The sequence below is a fragment of the Anolis sagrei genome, chromosome 6, assembly GCF_037176765.1.
Source record: "Anolis sagrei isolate rAnoSag1 chromosome 6, rAnoSag1.mat, whole genome shotgun sequence".
NCBI classification, from domain to species: Eukaryota; Metazoa; Chordata; class Lepidosauria; order Squamata; family Dactyloidae; genus Anolis; species Anolis sagrei.
The window spans coordinates 68,209,530-68,229,877 of record NC_090026.1 but is presented as its reverse complement, the minus strand read 5'-3'; the positions used below and the strand labels follow the sequence as shown (position 1 = coordinate 68,229,877).

General features: G+C 40.1%; 1 protein-coding gene across 1 annotated transcript in view; it reads left to right on the top strand.

The window, feature by feature from the left end:
* The window catches only part of SUGCT (succinyl-CoA:glutarate-CoA transferase), a 428,036-nt gene that overhangs the window by 341,265 nt on the left and 66,423 nt on the right, over positions 1-20,348 (top strand). The gene's annotated exons all lie outside the window — the stretch shown is intronic.

The following is a 20,348-nucleotide window of genomic DNA, read 5'->3' as shown; positions in this document are numbered from 1 at the left end:
GAGATCCCTAGTCAGGAGCTGGGAGTACTGGTTTTGATTAGAGTACTGGTGCTGAGGTTTCCCACATGACATTTTCCTAATCTAGAGCCCTTTCCTCTAAAAGTAACTATTACTGCTGTTGCGGGAAAAAATACAGGTACCACAGGTCTGTTCTGGCCCTGAGCTATCAGAATATATGTTGTAAACATTGTTGTTAAGGGATATAACAGATTGCTGTTCCCTTATATTTCACAGAAATCCCCATTTACTCAGGGATATTTTAAAGTCTTTGACTATTTTGCTTCATGGGGCTGTAACTGTAACAGCATGGAATATTGAGACATGAACCTTAATAATATAGGGAATATTTGTGATGAATCTTTTCCCCTGTGCAAGTAAAATGAAATACAAGGTGTTTCAAACCTATGGACCCAATTTCAAAGCAGTATAATTCATAATGTCAACACGTCACAATTGCACAAAAAGTTACTAACAGTTTAATGAGTTACCACGTTTTACTCACCATTTTGAGCCAGAAGCAAATCTAAAAAATAACTCTGCAATAACTAGGCCTTCTGTGGTGGAATCCGGGATTGTGGCACAGCTGGCTGAGTGTCAGCTGCATTAAGACCACTCTGACCAAAAGGTCATGAGTTCGAAGCCAGCCCTGGTTGGAGTGGGTTTCCAACCAATTGTGTGTAGCTTGCTGTCGACCTTTGCAACCTGAAAGACAGTTGCATCTGTCAAGTAGGAAAATTAGGTACCACCTTAAAGTGTGGGGAGGCTAAATTAACTGATTTATGAGGTCATAAAGAAGACCCAGCAAAGCATTCCAGCGGGGAAGCATGCGGGGAATGCGGAAGTGTTTCATCAGCATCGCAGATGGACGATGAAAGCGACAGCTCCCCTGGTGGCCAGAAGAAGTTAAATAGCCTCTGTGTATGTCTGTATATGTCTGTATGTCAAAAATTGGCATTGAATGTTTGCCATATATGTGTACACTGTAATCCACCCTGAGTCCCCTGCAGGGTGGGAAGGGCAGAATATAAAAGCTGTAAATGAATGAATAAAATAAATCCCAGTCTTGTAAATGGCTGGGGCTGTTTGTGCACTGGGAGAGGCATCAAGCGGTAATCCTTTGAAACTCTATGTCTTACCCTTTCAATTTACTTTCAGTCCTGGCTGGTTCATAGCTGCAGACAGATAGCAATTTCAATTTGGATTCATCTTTTTGAAACATGCTATATTAGTCTAAAGCTCAGTCGCCAGACACATTTGTGAACAGGTTCAAAGACAGGGGTGTCCAAACTTTCTAAGCCGAGGGCCAATTTATGGTCACTCAGCCTGTTTGGGGGGCAGACTATAGTTTGAATAAAGCATGAACACATTCCTATGCACACTGCATATGCCTTATTTGTAGTGCAAAAAAATGACGAAAGAACAATACCATATACAAATACCAGTCTTTCAGTGGTAAATTTGGCTAATGAGAGAGTCGGGTTAATTAGGATTGTTGTTGTTGTGTGCCTTCAAGTTGTTTCAGGCAGTGGCATATGCTGCCTCAGAATCTGGTGGAGTCGGCTTCTTCAGAGGTTTTTCAGCAGAGGTGGCATGGCCATCTGTCAGAAGGGCTTTGATTATGATGGTGGTGGTGGTGGTGGTGGTGGTGGTGGGGTAATAGTGGGGGAAGAGAGAGAGAAAGGGCCACTGTGATTAATAATAATAATAATAATAATAATAATAATAATAATAATAATAATAGGGTTGTTGTAGGTTTTTTCGGGCTGTATGGCCATGGTCTAGAGGCATTCTCTCCTGACGTTTCACCTGCATCTATGGCAAGCATTCTTAGAGGTAGTGAGGTCTGTTGGAACTAGGAAAAAGGGTTTATATATCTGTGGAATGACCAGGGTGAGACAAAGGACTCTTGTCTGCTTGAGATAGGTGTGAATGTTTTAACTGATCACCTTGATTAGCATACAATGGGTTGACTGTGCCTGGAGCAAACTTTTGTTGAGAGGTAATTAGATGTCCCTGCCTGCTTCCTCTCTGTTGTTGTACTGTTGCAATATTTTAATACTGGTAGCCAGATTTTGTTCATTTTCATTGTTTCCTCCTTTCTGTTGAAATTGTCCACATGCTTGTGCATTTCAATGGCTTCTCTGTGTAGTCTGACATGGTGGTTGTGAGAGTGGTCCAGCATTTCTGTGTTCTCAAATAAAATGCTGTGTGTCCAGGTTGGTTCATCAGGTGTTCTGCTATGGCTGATTTCTCTGGTTGAAGTTGAACGACCTCTGAGGATGCTTGCCATAGATGCAGGCAAAACGTCAGGAGAGAATGCCTCTAGACCATGGCCATACAGCCCGAAAAAACCTACAACAACCCAGTGTTTCCAGCCATGAAAGCCTTCGACAATACAATAATAATAATAATAATAATAATAATAATAATAACTTTATTTATATCCCACCACCATCTCCCCAAGAGACTTGGAGCAGCTTACATGAGGCCAAGCCCAACAACACATCAATAAAAACAACAAGCAGTAACAAAATAAACAATACAATTAGTATAACTCACATGTAGACAATAACACACAAGAATTTAAAAACCTGTGGCCGGGCCAGATGTAATAGTTAAAACTTTAAAAATAAATGCTGGACATGAACAGAGAATGTATCTACTGGGAGGGTTTTAAACCAAAAGTAGAGAGCAACCCAATGGGTAATTAACTATTTTTAACTAAGTTTTAACTATTACATCTGGCCCAGCCACAGGTTTTTAAATTCTTGTGTGTTATTGTCTACGTGTGAGTTATACTCAAGTGCTGGATGAGTGCCTGGCCGCTGTGGCTATCTAGATGAGGAGGAACAAGCTGAAGATCAATCCCGACAAGACAGAGGTCCTCCTGGTCAATCGTAAACCGGATCGGGGTATAGGGTGGCAACCTGTGCTGGACAGGGTTACACTCCCCCTGAAGTCATAGGTCTGCAGTTTGGGAGTCCTCTTGAATTCATCACTTATGCTTGAGCCTCAGGCGTCGGCGGTGTCCGGGAGGGCTTTTGCACAACTGAGACTTGTGCGCCAGCTGCGTCCGTACCTCGCAAAGGTTGATCTGGCTGGGGTGGTTCATGCCTTGGTCACCTCTAGATTGGATTACTGTAATGTGCTCTACGTGGGGCTGCCCTTGAAAACAGCTCGGAAATTCCAACTGGTTAACGGGCGGCGGCCAGGATGTTAAATGGTGCTCCTTACAGAGAGAGGTCAACCCTCCTGTTTAAGGAGCTCCATTGGCTGCCGTTTACCTTCCGATCCCAATTCAAGGTGCAGGTGCTTACCTACAAAGCCCTAAACGGTTTGGGACCTGCTTACCTGTGTGACCGCATTTCCATTTATGAACCCACACGTTACCTTCGTTCATCCGGAGAGGCCCTGCTCACGATCCAGGCGCGTTTGGTGGGGATGAGGGACAGGGCCTTTTCTGTGGTTGCCCCCTGACTTTGGAACACCCTCCCCAAAGACATCAGACTAGCACCCACGTTGGCGGTCTTTAGGAAGAGCTTGAAGACCTGGCTATTCCGATGTGCCTTTCCGGAATAGGAAAAATCCAGCATTACGTCACAGAAGCACTTTATTAGAATTTTAAGATTCTCTGCACATTGCACTTTCCCTGAAATCCAACATACCACCTGTCACACCCAGCACTTTTTAACCTGTACCCATTACTTGGCCCGGCCCTAGTTTTTACTGTGTTATAGTGTAATGCTTTGTTGTTATTGCTTTATGTTTTTGATTTTGCTTTGAGTTGTATTGTTATGCTGTTGTTGTATTGAGGCCTTGGCCTTTGTAAGCCGCATCGAGTCCTTCGGGAGATGCTAGCGGGGTACAAATAAAGTTTAATAATAATTAATAATAATAATTAAAGTGCTTCTCAGGATATTTTGCAGGGGATTGTTTCCTTTATTCAGGGAAGGCACAGTGGAACAGCCACGTTTTCAGGTTGGATATCCAAGGCTGGAACCACTCAAGGATAAAGCGAGGTGAAGGGACGCAAGAGGCTACCATCTCTTTTGCTCTTCTCCTGGGGGCCTTGCCTTTTCAGGGGTCCTGATCCCCAGGAAGGAGGGAAGGAAGGAGAGAGAAGGCCAGTGGTAATTTAAACAGGTGCTGCAATTGGCCCCCGGGTCAGACTTTGGACATGCCTGCTCTTAAGGTGACATTTGCTTGTCATTTGAGCATCCCACACCCCACCCATTGTATGTTGAGTTGTTATCATTTTATGACATTACTAAAAGGAGAGCTGCCAGAAGCTCATGTAGCCTGGCAGTGATGCCTTCTGTCTCTCTCCTTCAAGGGATAGGTGTGTCCTCATAGGGATGAGAAGAATTAACACTGCTAGAGGCATGCTTTACTATGTTATTACTTCATACTTTCCAGGACTGAGTCCAGATATTTAAAACAGAGTCTGGGACTGTGGATTCAACTGTAGAGAAATCATACACGGCACTTTTACTAGCCAGTAAAATGCTCATTATTTTGATGTCTATAAACAGTTGTGGAGCATGTATATTACAGCATCCAAAATGTTCCTTGTAACTTTGCTCCTAAAGGTTGCTCATTTTTGGCAGAGAAACTGCAGCTTGGAGGGGGTGGGAGAGGCAGAAAAAGAGGTTACAAAAACTGCTTTGGGAACTGTATATGGACCCAGGATTTTACCTACTTTTTGCTGTAGATCTAGATCAGGGGTCCTCAAACTACGGCCCAGGGGCCGCATACGGCCCTCCAAAGTCATTTACCTGGCCGTCACTCAGTCAACCTAAGTCTGAAACGACTTGAAAGCACACAACAACAACAACAATCCTATTTCATCAGCCAAAAGCTGGCCCACACTTCCCATTGATATGTTAATAAGTTTGTATTTGTTTTAATTATTGCAGGGGTCTTCCAACTTTGTAAACATAGGGCCAGGTCACAGTCCCTCAAACTATTGGAGGGCCAGATTATAATTTGAAAAAAAATATATGAATGAATTCCTATGCACACTGCACATATCTTATTTGTAGTGCAAAAAACACTTTAAAATAATACAATAATTAAAATGAAGAACAATTTTAACAAATATAAACTTATTAGTATTTCAATGGGAAGTGTGGGCCTGCTTTTGAACGATGAGATAGGATTTTTGTTGTTTTTGGATGCTTTCAAGTCATTTCAGACTTAAGTTGACCCTGAGCAAGGGCCGGGTAAATGACCCTGGAGGGCCGTATTCGGCCCTCGGGCCTTAGTTTGTGAACCCCTGAATTATTGTATTGTTTTAAAGTTTTTTTGCACTACAAATAAGAAATGTGCAGTGTGCATAGGAAATTATTCATCTTTTTTTTCAAATTATAATCCGGTCCTCCAACAGATTGAGGGACTGTGACCTGGCCCTCTGTTTACAAAGTTTGAGGACCCATGATCTAGATACTTAATACAATAAGGCTTTGAGAAATCTTCCTGCCAGAGACTAATATGTTAAGCATAATATATCATATAAAATGGAAGCATTTAAGGATACTTTATCCTTCCCACTCCAAATTATCCTCATTCTTAATTATACTCTCATGAATCAACCAAAGTATGTCTTCTTTACCTGGATACTGACAATCATTCTATTGTCAATATTGTCTATTGTCAATGGGGGATGCCTGGCTCAAGAGCAGTACGTGTGAAAAAGATCTTGGAGTCCTCGTGGACAACAAGTTAAACATGAGCCAACAATGTGATGTGGCGGCAAAAAAAGCCAATGGGATTTTGGCCTGCATCAATAGGAGCATAGTGTCTAGATCTAGGGAAGTAATGCTTCCCCTCTATTCTGCTCTGGTTAGACCACACCTGGAATATTGTGTCCAATTCTGGGCACCACAATTCAAGAGAGATATTGACAAGCTGGAATGTGTCTAGAGGAGGGCGGCTAAAATTATCAAGGGTCTGGAGAACAAGCCCTATGAGGAGTGGCTTAAGGAACTGGGCATGTTTAGCCTGAAGAAGAGAAGGCTGAGAGGAGATATGATAGGCATGTATAAATATGTGAGAGGAAGCCACAGGGAGGAGGGAGCAAGCTTGTTTTTTGCTTCCTTGGAGACTAGGACGCAGAACAATGGCTTCAAACTACAATTGAGGAGATTCCTTCTGAACATCAGGAAGAACTTCTTGACTGTGAGAGCCATTCAGCAGTGGAACTCTCTGTCCCGGAGTTTGGTGGAGGCTCCTTCTTTGGAAGCTTTTAAACAGAGGCTGGATGGCCATCTGTCAGGGGTGATTTGAATGCAATATTCCTGCTTCTTGACAGGGGGTTGGACTGGATGGCCCATGAGGTCTCTTCCAACTCTTTGATTCTATGATTCTATGATTTCTAAAACTGCAATTTCTCTAAAGACTGCCACTACATCAGAAATCTGCATTTATTTATTATTTATTTATTTACAACATTTCTACCCCACCCTTCTCAACCCCCGAGGGGGGACTCAGAGCGGCTAACACTGTCAACAATTTGATGCCACAATACCACAATATAACACAATATAAAACCACAAATACACAATAGATTAAAAACAATAACATTAATCATACAATCATATCTGTTTCCATTATCATAACAATCATCATATGGTCCAATTCAACGTCCAAATTGCTCTTTTGCCTGCTAGCCAAAAGCCTGGTTCCAAAACCACGATTTCAGTTTTTTCCTAAAGGAAAGGAGGGAGGACGGTGATCTAATCTCGTTGGGGAGCGAATTCCACAAGCGGGGGGCCACCACCAAGAAGGCCATATCTCTCATCCCCACCAAATGCGTTTGCGAGGCCGGTGGGATCGAGAGCAGGGCCTCTCCGGTGAATCTTAAACTACGAGGCAGAGTGTAGAGGGAGATACGTTTGGACAAGTAAGCTGGGCTGGAGTTGTGTAGGGTTTTAAAGGCCAAGACCAGCACTTTGAATTATGCTCGGAAATGGATCGGCAACCAGTGGAGTTGACATAACAGGGGGTAGTGTGCATATGCCTGTGTTCATAACCATTATTACTTCCTTTCTCATATGTTGGTCATTGTAATTTTACATGGGTGATACAGGATTTTGTTTTTCTTTTCAAATTTATGGACATCCCGTTGTATTGTGGAAAGGAATATACTGTTTTGACAATATCTTAGATAGTCTTATGGTTTGGAAGCCATTTTCTTTGTCCCTATGGCCATTTAAACAATCACTGTATCTTATTCTGTCCCTTTAAATGGCTTTGTTTCAATAAAAGAGGATTTAGGATAAACTGAAGAAACTTGCTTGATGAACGCAAAATAAATTATTATTATTGTTCTTTATCTCATGTGTTGCAAAACTTTAATTTTATATATTTTTTAAAATATAGTGTCAGTTGTAAACTTTTGACAGAAATGTAAGCAATCTGATATAATTTATATATCAGAAATTAAAAAGCTTGATGTCTGGAGAAAAAAATCAGGAAAAAATCAAGATATTGTTACTTTTCTTTCTGCAACCATCCATCAACAAGTAGACAGTGAGTGTTCTTAATGTTGTTTTCCTCTTCTCAGGAATAATTTTTGCAGGAGTTCCTTGGCGTGTGAATCCTTGTTGACATATTGTTGGCTTTATTTCATGGTGCATTAATTTTTCTAAATATCATAAATAGGTTGAGCATATGCTCAATTCATTTGCCTTATGACAAATCAAGTTCTGAGTGTAGAAATTTTAAAACACTTGTGTCTTCCATAGCAGCGTCTTGTTGAGGTCTAGTTATAGTATCTTGAAGTGGGACTAAACACCTGAACACTGTTTCAAATCCCTCTGAAATTTGTGAAACTGTCTCCATGTTCATAAATTGATGCTTTTCAAAAGATGTTAAGTACCTGTTATGGTGATTGTCCCTTGACAGAAGTTTGTTCCAATGTGCTGGGGTTGTTTGGTGGGAGGAGGGGGGGGGATTGGAATGGTTTGTAAGACTCACATTTGGAAAAGCTTCCACTAGCAAAGCTCTAGAGGAGTCAATGTGCTAATAGCTATAAAAATCCCACTCTGGATTCTGTTGTTTAAACTTGAAGACTTCAGTATTTTCTTTGAACATGGAAACTTCTGTAAACAAGGATAACAGAATATTTATTTATGGAAGTACCGTATATGCTCATGTATAAGTTGACTGTATGTAAATTGAAAACAGACTTTGGGGCCAAAATTGAGGATTTTACCTTGATTCATCTCAAGGGTAAAACTTTGGGGCATGGAATTAACAAATATCTTCAGGCACTTTCAGACAGCATCCAAATGGAGGACAAATAAGTGGGGCAAAAAATCATGGTACCCAACAAAGTCAAGACACAGAGCTGTTAGTCCTGATCAATGCTCCCCCGGCGTTTTGACACATTCATTTGTAGTGGATTTTAGAAATCCATAAAATTGATGGGGGAATTTCGATGGTAGTTTATTTTTTAATTATTTTTAATTGATGCTCTGAGTTATGTTGGACTTCATCAGCACTGATGCAGATATCTCAATTTGCACACTAGTAAATTTCTTGTCATTATCTTTCCTCACCCTCCTGCTGCCTTTACTTTTTCCCTCGTGAATCCCTTTTCCCTTTGGGGTCAGTTGCCTCCCATGCTGGTGCCCACTGTAAATTCAAACTTTGTTTAATTTCATAAACATCAGAACAAAGGATAATTACAAAGAGTTCTAATAGGAATTGCTTTCCAATTGTGGTTCCATTTAGCCTCCTGGGTGTCCGTGGCTCCATGTGCTTACAGGCCTCATCAGTTGTTTTGGGGTTTTTAAATGTCTTCTTCCCATCACGTTCTGTGGCAGTTTGCTCAGTGCCATCACACAGATTCAACCTCTTCCTGTTTCTAGTTAAACCATGTGCTTGATTTCTTATTACACAGGTGGCTGTTGTCTCCTCTCAATTTGGCCACATCACTGTTTTAAACAAAAGAATATTGGAAAAATGTGCAATTGCAATTACTAGGTTTTTTTGGTAGATCAACGTATTTGTAGAACTTTTATCCAGCACCACATTTCCTATGAGTTTATTTTCTTCCTACCAGTTTCTTTCCTCCTCAGCTTTCCCCCTGCAATGAGAAATATGATAGCTTGGATCATCCTAACTTTATTAGTTTAGTATTCACATTTCAGGAACTTATCTAGTTTCTTCATAGCTGCTCCTTCAAGGTCTAGACCAGGGGTCCTCAAACTAAGGCCCAGGAGGCGGATATGGCCCTCCAAGCTAATTTACCTGGCCCTCGCTCAGGGTCAATCTACGTCTGAAATGACTTGAAAGCACACAACAAAAACAACAACAATCTTATCTCATCAGCCAAAAGCAGGCCCACTCTTCCCACTGAAATACTAATAAATCTGTATTTGTTAAAATCGATCTTCATTTTAATTATTATTGTAATTGTTTTAAAGTATTTTTGCACTACAAATAAGATATGTGCAGTGTGCATAGGAATTCATTCATGTTTTTTTTTAGATTATAATCTGGCCCTCCAACAGTTTGAGGGACGGTGACTTGGCCCTCTGCTTAAAAAGTTTTAGACCTTACTTACTTACTTTACTCACTTAGGCGATCCCTCGTTGGCCGAGTAGAATAGTCTTCCAGGATCATTTTGGGTGGATCCGTAGGTGACTGTGGAGCCCAATTCTCCATCTGCATCTTCTTGCAGATCTGGACCACATCTATATTGACCACATAGGACAGCCCCATGGTGACCTAATACCACATGGGACTGATCTGGGGTAATGCAAGGCAAGGCCACCTTAGCATGGTTTCCCCCACCAAAACATTGGCCCTTTTCCCTCATCTTCAGCGGGAAAAGATGTGTCAACTGATGCAGGTTTTTTTTCCTGCTGTAGTTGTTCATTCGTTCAGTCGTCTCCGACTCTTCGTGACCTCATGGACCAGCCCACGCCAGAGCTCCCTGTTGGCCGTCACCACCCCAAGCTCCTTCAAGGTCAGTCCAGGCACTTCAAGGATGCCATCCATCCATCTTGCCCTTGGTTGGCCCCTCTTCCTTTTACCTTCCACTTTCCCCAGCTGTACAAGCATGAAAAGATCGGAGCCTTTTTGGTTTGGAGTGTTTGTCACACCATTATAATCTTTTCTATAAGTTGTTGAAATTTAAATGGTTTTGCTGAAAATAGTCTTCTGAGCACACCTTATAAAAGTGTGACAAATAATCAAAAATCAACAAAAACTCTTGTAATTTCAGTTGCAAACTTTAATTTTTTTATTATCCTAGGCAATAATTAAATATATAAAGGTTTATATCTCTAATTTGACCTGAACAATGCTCATCTAAACTGCATTATTCAATTTATGTTAAGTTTGAGTGATAAGGTTTGGAATTTATTGTTTTTAAAGTAAATTTAGGAACTTTGTCAAAATTAGTTGAAACATTATCATCAATTCACAGTGTTTTTCAAGGATCTGTCATTTTCCCCACCATATGTCCAACAAGAAAGGCAATACGTAAATCAGCATCTTTGGAGTGAACAAATCATACGTAGCAGTTCCGCAGGGGTTATGCAGCATTTGAAAAAATAATCTATTGAAGCAAATGTTGTTGGAGCAGTAGTAAGGAAAATTGTTTAAGACAGTTTAATAAAAATATATGGCCTTTCAAATGTAAAATATGTCATGCTGTGAGACATGGATACAAATACATTAGTTACTTTCCTGTGCTGTGGTTCCCATATGGAGAATGATAAAATGGGCAGATTATATGTCAGAAGTTCAAGATCACATGTTTATCAACTGTTGGAATTGAACAGCTTGTAAACTTAACTGCCTTTTCCTATATATTTATATTATTCACTGGGCAGGAGGGCATGTCTTTACTTTAAGCATCTGGTATACTGTGTATGATAGATAAATATTAATACTCTAATCATGTTCTTACTTGCATGTGATATAACCAAACTCTGGCCTCTTTCCAGACAAGCCAGGAAAGAAATGTCTGCATTTCTAATCCAGTTTGTGGTTACCCGATTAATTTCATAGAATATTCTTGGACAAGGATTACTCAGGAATGTTTTGCCAATTTCTTCTGCTACATCATCTGGTAATCATTGGTGATTTTCCATCCAGGCACTAACTAAAGCTGACCCTATTTAGTGCACAAGGTCAAACAGGATCTGGTATCTTTAGGGTATTTAGACCCTTTCATAGTGATGTCAATAGCGACTCAACAGCTCATTTTAATCTCAGTGGTGATGTTAATGAGGTTAAAATGAGTTATCGAGCCACACATTTTGGGACACGATATATTGTTAATCTGAAATGTTTAATAATTCAATGAATTATTTGACAGGGCTTGAGCAAATATATTGCCATCTCCTTTTGGAGACCACTACCTGATGAAGACATCCCAAAAACTGAATGAGAGCTGCATGGGGGTATTCCATAGTTCTTGTTCAGTACATGTATCTTAAAGTAGTACTGGTTTAGAGAACGGTATAGCATGACTAGAAAGAAAGAAGAAATAGAGGCCTAGCTATTGTCCATAACCAAAATTGTGGACTATCCAATGCCTGTCCAGGAGTACCGGAAATATTGGCTGCAGCATGGTTGTCTAAAAAAAAAAAAAATTATAAACTGAACTAGTGTTTAAAAGTGGGCATGTACAAAAATGGAGAAGTCAAAAACAAAATGGACTTTTTAGGTTATGTCCAGACCAAATTGCCAATATCTACTGGATAATGGAGAAAGGCAGGGAGTTTCAGAAAAACATCTATTTCTGTTTTATTGACTATTCTAAAGCCTTTGACTGTGTGGATCATAATAAATTGTGGTAAGTCCTTGGTAGTATGGGCATACCAAATCACCTTATCTCTCTCCTGAGGAATCAGTATAAGGACCAAGTAGCAACAGTAAGAACTGACCATGGAACAACAGACTGGTTCAAGATTTGGAAAGGCATACCCAGGGTTGTATACTCTCCCCCAACTTATTCAACTTGCATGCAGAACACATCATGCGATGTGCGGGGCTTGAGGAATGCAAGGCTGGGGTGAAAATTGCTGGAAGAAACATTAACAATCTTAGATATGGAAATGACACCACTTTGATGTCCAAAAGCGAGGAGGAGCTGAGGAGCCTTCTAATCAAGGTGAAAGAAGAAAGCGCAAAAGCTGGGTTGCAGTTAAACATAAAAAAAACCAAGATTATGGCAACAAGAATGATTGACAACTGGGAAATAGAGGAAGAAAATGTGGAGGCAGTGACAGACTTTGTGTTTCTAGGTGCAAAGATTACTGCAGACGCAGACTGCAGCCAGGAAATTAGGAGATGGTTACTTCTTGGGAGGAGAGCAATGACCAATCTTGATAAAATAGTGAAGAGTACAGACATCACACTGGCAACAAAGATCCGCCTAGTCAAAGCAATGGTATTCCCCGTAGTCACCTACGGATGTGAAAGCTGGACCATAGGGAAGGCTGAGCGAAGGAAGATAGATGCTTTTGAACTGTGGTGTTGGAGGAAAGTGCTGAGAGTGCCTTGGACAGTGAGAAGATCCAACCAGTCCATACTTCAAGAAATAAAGCCTGACTGCTCATTGGAGGGAAGAATAGTAGAGGCCAAGATGAAGTACTTTGGCCACATCATGAAAAGAAAAGAAAGCTTAGAGGAGACAATTATGCTGGGGAAAATGGAAGGATAAAGGAAGAGGGGCCAACCAAGGGCAAGATGGATGGATGGTATTCTTGAAGTGACTGGATTGACCTTGAAGGAGCTGGGCAGGTGGTGGCGACCGACAGGGAGCTCTGGCGTGGACTGGTCCATGAAGTCATGAAGAGTTGAAAACAACTGAATGAATGAACAACAACCACAGCAAAAGGAAGCACAAGGAAATAGTAAGAAAATGGTAAGGCTACTAAAGGGACCGAGTAAAGGCAGAACTACTCAACAATTTTTTTGCTTATCTAAGAAGCAGCTTAGAGATAACTGTGTCTGAATATTTGAAAGGATGTCATATTGTAGCTTGTTTTCTGATGTTCCAGAAACCAGATCATGAGAAATCAATTCAGATTCTTAAATGTGGAATGAAATACACTGCCTTAGATTGTGGTGGAGTCTTCTCTGAAGATGGATAAATAGAGGCTGAATGGCCATCTGTCAGAGTGCCTTGATGGGGTTGAATTGGATAGGAGTTGGATCAGATAGGACTTGCTGTTCTTCCAGATCTACAATTGTGTAATAGTAACAATTTTAAAGTTTGCAACTCTACTTAAAATTTACCATATGCAAATTACAGTGCAGTTCTCTCTTTTTTTTGACGATACATTCCATCATCTTTGGCAAAACATTTCTGGTTACTAGGCCTGGGCAATGCATGGTTTTAAATGGTTCTAAAGTACTTACAAAACCGAAGTTCTGATGGTGAAAATTTCAGAACTCTAACAAAACTTTCAAAATTTAATTATTATTTCTTTATTGGTGATTTTAATGACAGAACCAATTAGGAACTGCCATTTATAATGAAATTTTGAGAGTTTTCTTAGAGTTTTGACATTTTCACCACCAGAACTTTAGTTTTGTAAGTACTTTCGAACCATTTAGAACCATGCATTGCCCAGGCCAACTGGTTACTGTACTTTCCCTTTATACAGTGGCTCACCGAAAATATGTTACTTTTTTGGAGGGGTTTCAATGAGAAATGTCCCTAGAAACTAGAACCCTCTCTGTGCTTCTTTAGAATTCCTACTCACTCCAGACTTGGCTACATATAATGGCTGTCTTAAAACTGAGTGAAAGGCTTCAGCGTTGCTAAAATTGTATATAAATAAGCCACAACATACACTTGGCATGTGAAAGATGGAGTACTTAAGGAAAGGCTCTTGGGAACTCACTACAGCTTGCAGTGTTGGAAAATATATACTGATGATATATGTCTTGCATAGAGGAACAGGTGAAGCCCCTATGGACCATAAAACTGAGTGCAATACAAATATGGATGATGTTATGCCATTGTTACTAGGGGTGTTTTTTTACTTGCTTATTAGGTTAGGCAATGGCTTTGTGAACATTCAAAACTTCCTGACGATGGAGTCATATATAGAACAAGTTACATGCTATTTCTTTAACAGAAAAGTCCTGATAGCAGAATGCCAGTAAGTGAGGCTACTCTATTAGGAAGGAGCACAGGTTCATGCACATATGATAATAATTACTTTTGTACATACAGGTACATGTGTATTAAAAACAATTAACCGTGAAAAGAGGCACATGTAAGATGCTTTTATAATAACATAAAAAACAGCAAATATCTATGAACTAAATTAGGCTACTCTCAATTTTATTTCTTTGCTATAGCATTTGTGGTTCTTGTAGTATGGCATTTTGTCTGCTTAGCTTTTGATGTAAATATAAAGTACAAGAATTAGTTGGAGCTTGAGGGCTTACATCTAGGGATATGGAGGAACTTTAACTCCATGGTAGAGGACATATGCTATTTATGCAGAAATATCCAAGTTCATCCCAGAATATGTACAATCAAAAGGTTGTGTAGCAATTGCATATCTGTTGATATTTAGAGTAGAAAATATTGGGCTACCGGCACCCTCCCTTGGGATAAGAAAGCTTCCTGTATTCCTTGGGAGAGCACACCAATATGATGATGATACCAGGCTTCATCTCCATTGCTCAGCTGATGAGGGAGAATATGAACATTCTAAATTGATGCTTGGATGCTATAAAGAATATTGATGAATGTGTGTGTTAAAATATTTTCCATGACATGAAACCTTATTTATTATTTACAGTATTTATATTCTGCCCTTCTCACCCTGCAGGGGACTCAGGGCGGATTACAGTGTACATATACATGGCAAACATTCAATGCCATAGACACACAATATATATAGACAGACAAAGAGGCTATTTAACATTCCAAAATTTCATGAGGGTATTCTGGCCACCAGGGGAGCTGTTGTTTCACCGTCCATTTGTGACATTGATAACGTATTTCCTCATTCTTTACAGACTTGCTGGAGATTTTTATGGTGTCGTAAATTAGTTAAATTAGCCTCCCTGCATAGGTGGTACCTACATTTCCTACTTGACAGATGCAACTGTCTTTCAGACTGCAAAGGTCAACAGCAAGCTACACAAATTGATCAGACACTCACTCCAACCCGGGCTGGCTTTGAATTCATGACCTTTCGATCAGTAGTGATCTTAATGTAGCTGACTCTGAGCCAGCTTTCATCACTTTCATCAAATTGACTTCAACCTGTGATGATTCTATGAATGAGAGACCTCCGGTAGTCTAAACAGGAGATAATTAAGACATGAACCATTGTGCCCAGATCTAAAGATGCATAGTGGATGCACCAAGAAAGACTAGGCAAAAGCAAGCTTGAACATCCATTCTTCCAGGAACACTGCTGAACCCAAGAAAACCAACTAGTTATGGACCTGATATTTTCAAGAGAGATCACATACAGAATAGGCTGTAGTCCCAATCTGAGGTTATTTTTCCCTCTGACCAAAAGACCCTTCATTTTGTCAAACTTGAGATTCAGTGTATCAGTCCACAACCAGTCCTTCATTGGATCCAGACAATAATTCAGGAGTTTGATACTGTTATTGGTAAATGAAAAATAGAGCTAGGTATAATCAATATATTGTTGACACTCAGTCCAAAACTCTGAACGACCTCCCACAGTAGGTTCGTGGTTATCCAAAAATTGAGAAGTTTAGCTAAGACTTGAACTGAAGATAGAAATCCAGGTACTGCAGGCCAGGGCCTTCAAAGGACCAACCAGAAATAGAAGGCAATGGAAACACAGAAAAAAAGCCTCTCATCAGAACCTAGAATGGCATGAACGTGCTAGGCGTTTTGGAAGTTGGCACTGCTCGCTGAAGCATCCTTTTCTTGGGTTGTTGTACGTTTTTTCGGGCTATATGGCCATGTTCTAGAGGCATTCTCTTCTGACATTTTGCCTGCATCTATGGCAAGCATCCTCAGAGGTAGTGAGGTCACTACCTCTGAGAATGCTTGCCATAGATGCAGGCGAAACATCAGGAGAGAATGCCTCTAGAACATGACCATATAGCATGAAAAAACCTACAACAACCCAGTGATTCCAGCCATGAAAGCCTTCGATAATACATCCTTTTCTTCTTTTCAAAGTATTTTATAATCAGGGGCAACTGACTGGGCTTTTAAAAATGCTCGCTTTATTATTTGCTCACTTTAAAACTGGATTTATTTAATACTATTTATATCCTGCCATTGGTTACAAAATGTGGGCGCTGGTAACAACAATTTAATAATGTTAAAATAGCTATGTATATGTGCCTTTCCTATCCTTCATTGTTTTTTGACAGCTTCGAATCCTGCTTATTGCTTTGCTTATAAATATTTCTGAGGTGTTGTGAATTACAGAGAAAAGATCTCGAACATTTACCATTTGAAGAGGAAACTTGAAAGACTAAGCTTCAATGGAAAACAACTGATTTCTGAAAGAATAGACACATTAAGTAGATTAATAGGCTGGAATTCATGGCTATGTTGTTACATAATGAATCCTTGCGTCATCTCTCTAATCCCCATTTACAGGCAACAGCTGCTTTGATCAACAGGGGTCTGTTACCTTTTCACTCAAAAATACAAGGCTGATGGTCCCATCCTCAAGCAATCTTTGGAGAAACCCTTTCGCAATCCTTTCTTGTGCTAGAGGTTACGCAAGCAAGAGGTTTGGGAATGGCCAATAGCTGCTTTCTGAACAAAAGGGGAACAGACCCCCCCCCCCCCCCTTTGATAGTAGTGATGGCTTCCTGGTAATTGCCAAGTAGGGGAACTTTCACAATCCCATTATAACTGTGATACAAGCTTCTGACCATTATACTTTATAACCAATTTGAGAATTAAAATGCCTTGCCAACTCATTGAAATGTAATCAGGAGCAAACATTCCATGGCATTACAAAATCGGAAATACATGAAAAAAATATGTACACAATCTAAAGTAAGCTGCAGATGCAACAATAGAGAATATTTTGTTTTATATTTAAAGTTTTTAAAATGAAAAACAGTGTGAGTGTATGTCTTCCAACCTATTTAAAAGTGGAATCACTTCTTTTAAAGAAACAGAAGCTGTTTCTGAAGGCTCCCAAACTTTTTAACTTTTTAAGGTCCATGCCTTAGTCACCTCCAGATTGGATTACTTTAATGCACTCTTTGTGGGGGTGCCCTTGAAAACGGCCCGGAAATTTTAATTGGTACAATGGGCGGCAGCCAGGTTACTAACTGGTGCGACTTACAGAGAGCGGTCAACCTCCTGTTTAAGGAGCTCCATTGGCTTCCGTTCATTTTCTGGTCCCAATTCAAGGTGCAGGTTCTTACCTACAAAGCCCTGAACGCTTTGAGACCCCCCTATCTGCGTGACTGCATTACTGTGTACGAACCCACATGATCTCTTTGATTATCTGGAGAGGCCCTGCTCGCGCTCCCACTTCCTTCGCAGGCACGATTGGTGTGGACGAGGGAGAGGGCCTTCTCGATGGTGGCCCCCTGACTCTAGAACTCACTTCCCAAGGACATCAGGCATGCCCCAACTCTGGCAGTCTTTAGGAGGAGCCTGAAAACATGGCTGTTCCAGTGTGCCTTCCCAGAATAAGGAAAATTCTCAGTAATATGCCCTCAGAATGCACTTTACTACTGGTTTAGGATTGACTTTGAAAACCCTATACCAGTTATATCTGCCTTGTTCATGCCCAGCGTTTATTTTTTATTTTTAAACTATTATATTTGGCCCAGCCATAGGTTTTTAAATCCTTGTATGTTACTGTTTATTGGTTATTGCTTATATGTGATTTATATTAATTGTATTGTATTTATTGTTTTTGTTTATTGCTTTTGTTTATTGATGTACTGTTGGGCTTGGCCTCATGTAAGCCACTCCGAGTCCCTTGGGGAGATGGGTATAAATAAAGTATTATTATTATTATTATTATTATTATTATTATTATTATTATTATTATTTTATCCAAGACTGGCAGTCAATATAGCATAAATAGCTATAGGTAGAAGAAACAGAATCAAGAGAATAAAGGCAAAGGATGATGGAAGTCATGGTGCAATGTGGCTATCTGTATCTTATCTATTGTTTATGAACTGTTTATGAACTGTAAACCCCACAATTCTTTGCTATCGACTTTTGCAAACCACACAATTCTTTGCTGGAGTATACAGATTTCCCAGCCCTAGTGATGAATATGTGAGTTGCTCAGTGGCTATTACCTGTGGTCTACATTATGAGAGAACTCCCTCCCTCCCTGAATGATACTTGCATTTCTTCAATTTTGTTGTCTCACTTGGCTTTCCCAGTTCCTGAAAGAAATGGGCCAGCACAACTGAAATGTCCCTCTGAAGTATCATAACCATTAATTTCTTTTGAACGGAAGAGGAGAGACTTCTTTTTTCGCTAGTTACATCTCACTAGTTACATCTCACTTTTATATTGTGACTAGTGTGTATATCCAGTGTTTCCTGGTTTTTCATTTTCTTCATAGTCCTTTCTTTCCTTCCTCCTTTTTCCTTATACATCTTCTCCCTCTCTTCCTTCCTTTCCCCCTTACTTTTCCTTATATAATTCTCCACTTCTTTTTTGCATTCCTTTGTCTTCCTTCCTTTGTTTTCCATTCCTTTTCTTTCTTTCCTCCCTATATCCATCCATCCTTTCCCTTTTATCTTTCCTTTCTTCTTTGTATTTTACTTCCTTCCTCCATTCCTTCTTCCTCATGCATCTTCCCTACCTGCCTGCCTTCCCTATACTCCCACAACAAGTATTTTGAAGCCTATCATGGTAGGCTTGGGTAACCACGAAACAATTTGGTTCTAAACTCGTTTTGTTTTTAGGGGACCCTTGTGTTTCGTTTTTTTTTTAATAATTCCGAAATTTTCCTTTTAAAAATTTCAAAATTTTTGAAATTTCGTAAAATTACGAATCGATTCGTTAATGGTGGATGTGATTGCGCAATATGCTAAAAAAACCTCCAAATGGGACAGGGGGAACTTCTGAAGCTTCCCTCTCCCTCTGTTGTTGACTGTTGGTGTGATAAAACAAACAACAACTATAAAACTTGCACCAGACATGCGAAAATAATTACGAAATAATTACGAAACAATTACGAAACAATTACGAAACAATTACGAAATAAATTGAAAACATTGTTTCGAATCTAATTTACTCCTCACACTATTCCTGCATGGCTCAATATTGGATCGTAAGCTAATTTAAATACGAATTAATAATGAATTACAAAATTAACGAACGAAACCGCCCAAGCCTAATGAATACTGCCACCTGGTCCTGTAGCAATGGGCACCTCACGTTGCCTTCCCCACTACCTGTCATGATTATGCTGCATTATAAGAGACACAGTCCATAAGACAAACGCCAGAAGTTTGTGCAAACAAAGCCAAGGCAGTGTTTCAAAGTTACGTCACTAAGTCCAAAGAATAACTGATAAGGATAGTCCAAAGTTGTAGTCTAAGTTCAGTTGCCAGAGTCAAAGCTGGAAGACTTACAGGAGCACGTCTGAGATAAAGAATAGTCAAGCTATGAAAAACCAAGTATCCAAGAATATCAGAGTATGGGTTCATTCAAATAATGTTTGATTGCCTAGACAAGCCTATCCTAAAATCTCAGCTGTTGCATCTTGAAAGCTCGCTTCTCTGCTAATCCTGCAGACCTGTGAGTCTCTGCATGCACTCTTCTGTGTTCTAAAACTGCAGGTATGCTAGCTATATTTGTCTCAGCTTGTTAGTTGTTCGGACTGCTGTAGAGTATCTGGCACTGCTGAAGGCTCATCCTCAGCAATGAATGAACTAATATGGAGAGACAACTGGGAACTCCATGTCCCTTGCTGGCCCTTCCAATCACTCCTCATCCGCACTGTCAGAGCTGGCCATGACACTTCCTCTCATTGAATCTCCATGACACCTCCTGTGCCTCAAGTTAAGAGTCTTAGCTCACCTGCAGCAGCCACACTGTCATGGAGCCCATACCATCCATGAATAGTCTAACCATCAAACTGCAGGCTCATGAGGGTTATATTACCTAGCAACAAACAATATGCTTTGTTCCTATACTCTCCCTCAGCTCTTACCCAGAAAGGACACTTTATTCTCTTTCCTTTCTTCAGTTTTGGCCCTTAAAAGTGGATTTTGCAGTTGAAACCCTGCCAGTATTTTAAGTTGAGTCATGAAGGGTATGTGTACCAGTTTACCAGTTTTGATTCAGATCAACCAAGCCATATAGAAGCCTTTATGGAACACACATACTTTTACTTTAGACAGACAGACAGATTGATTTT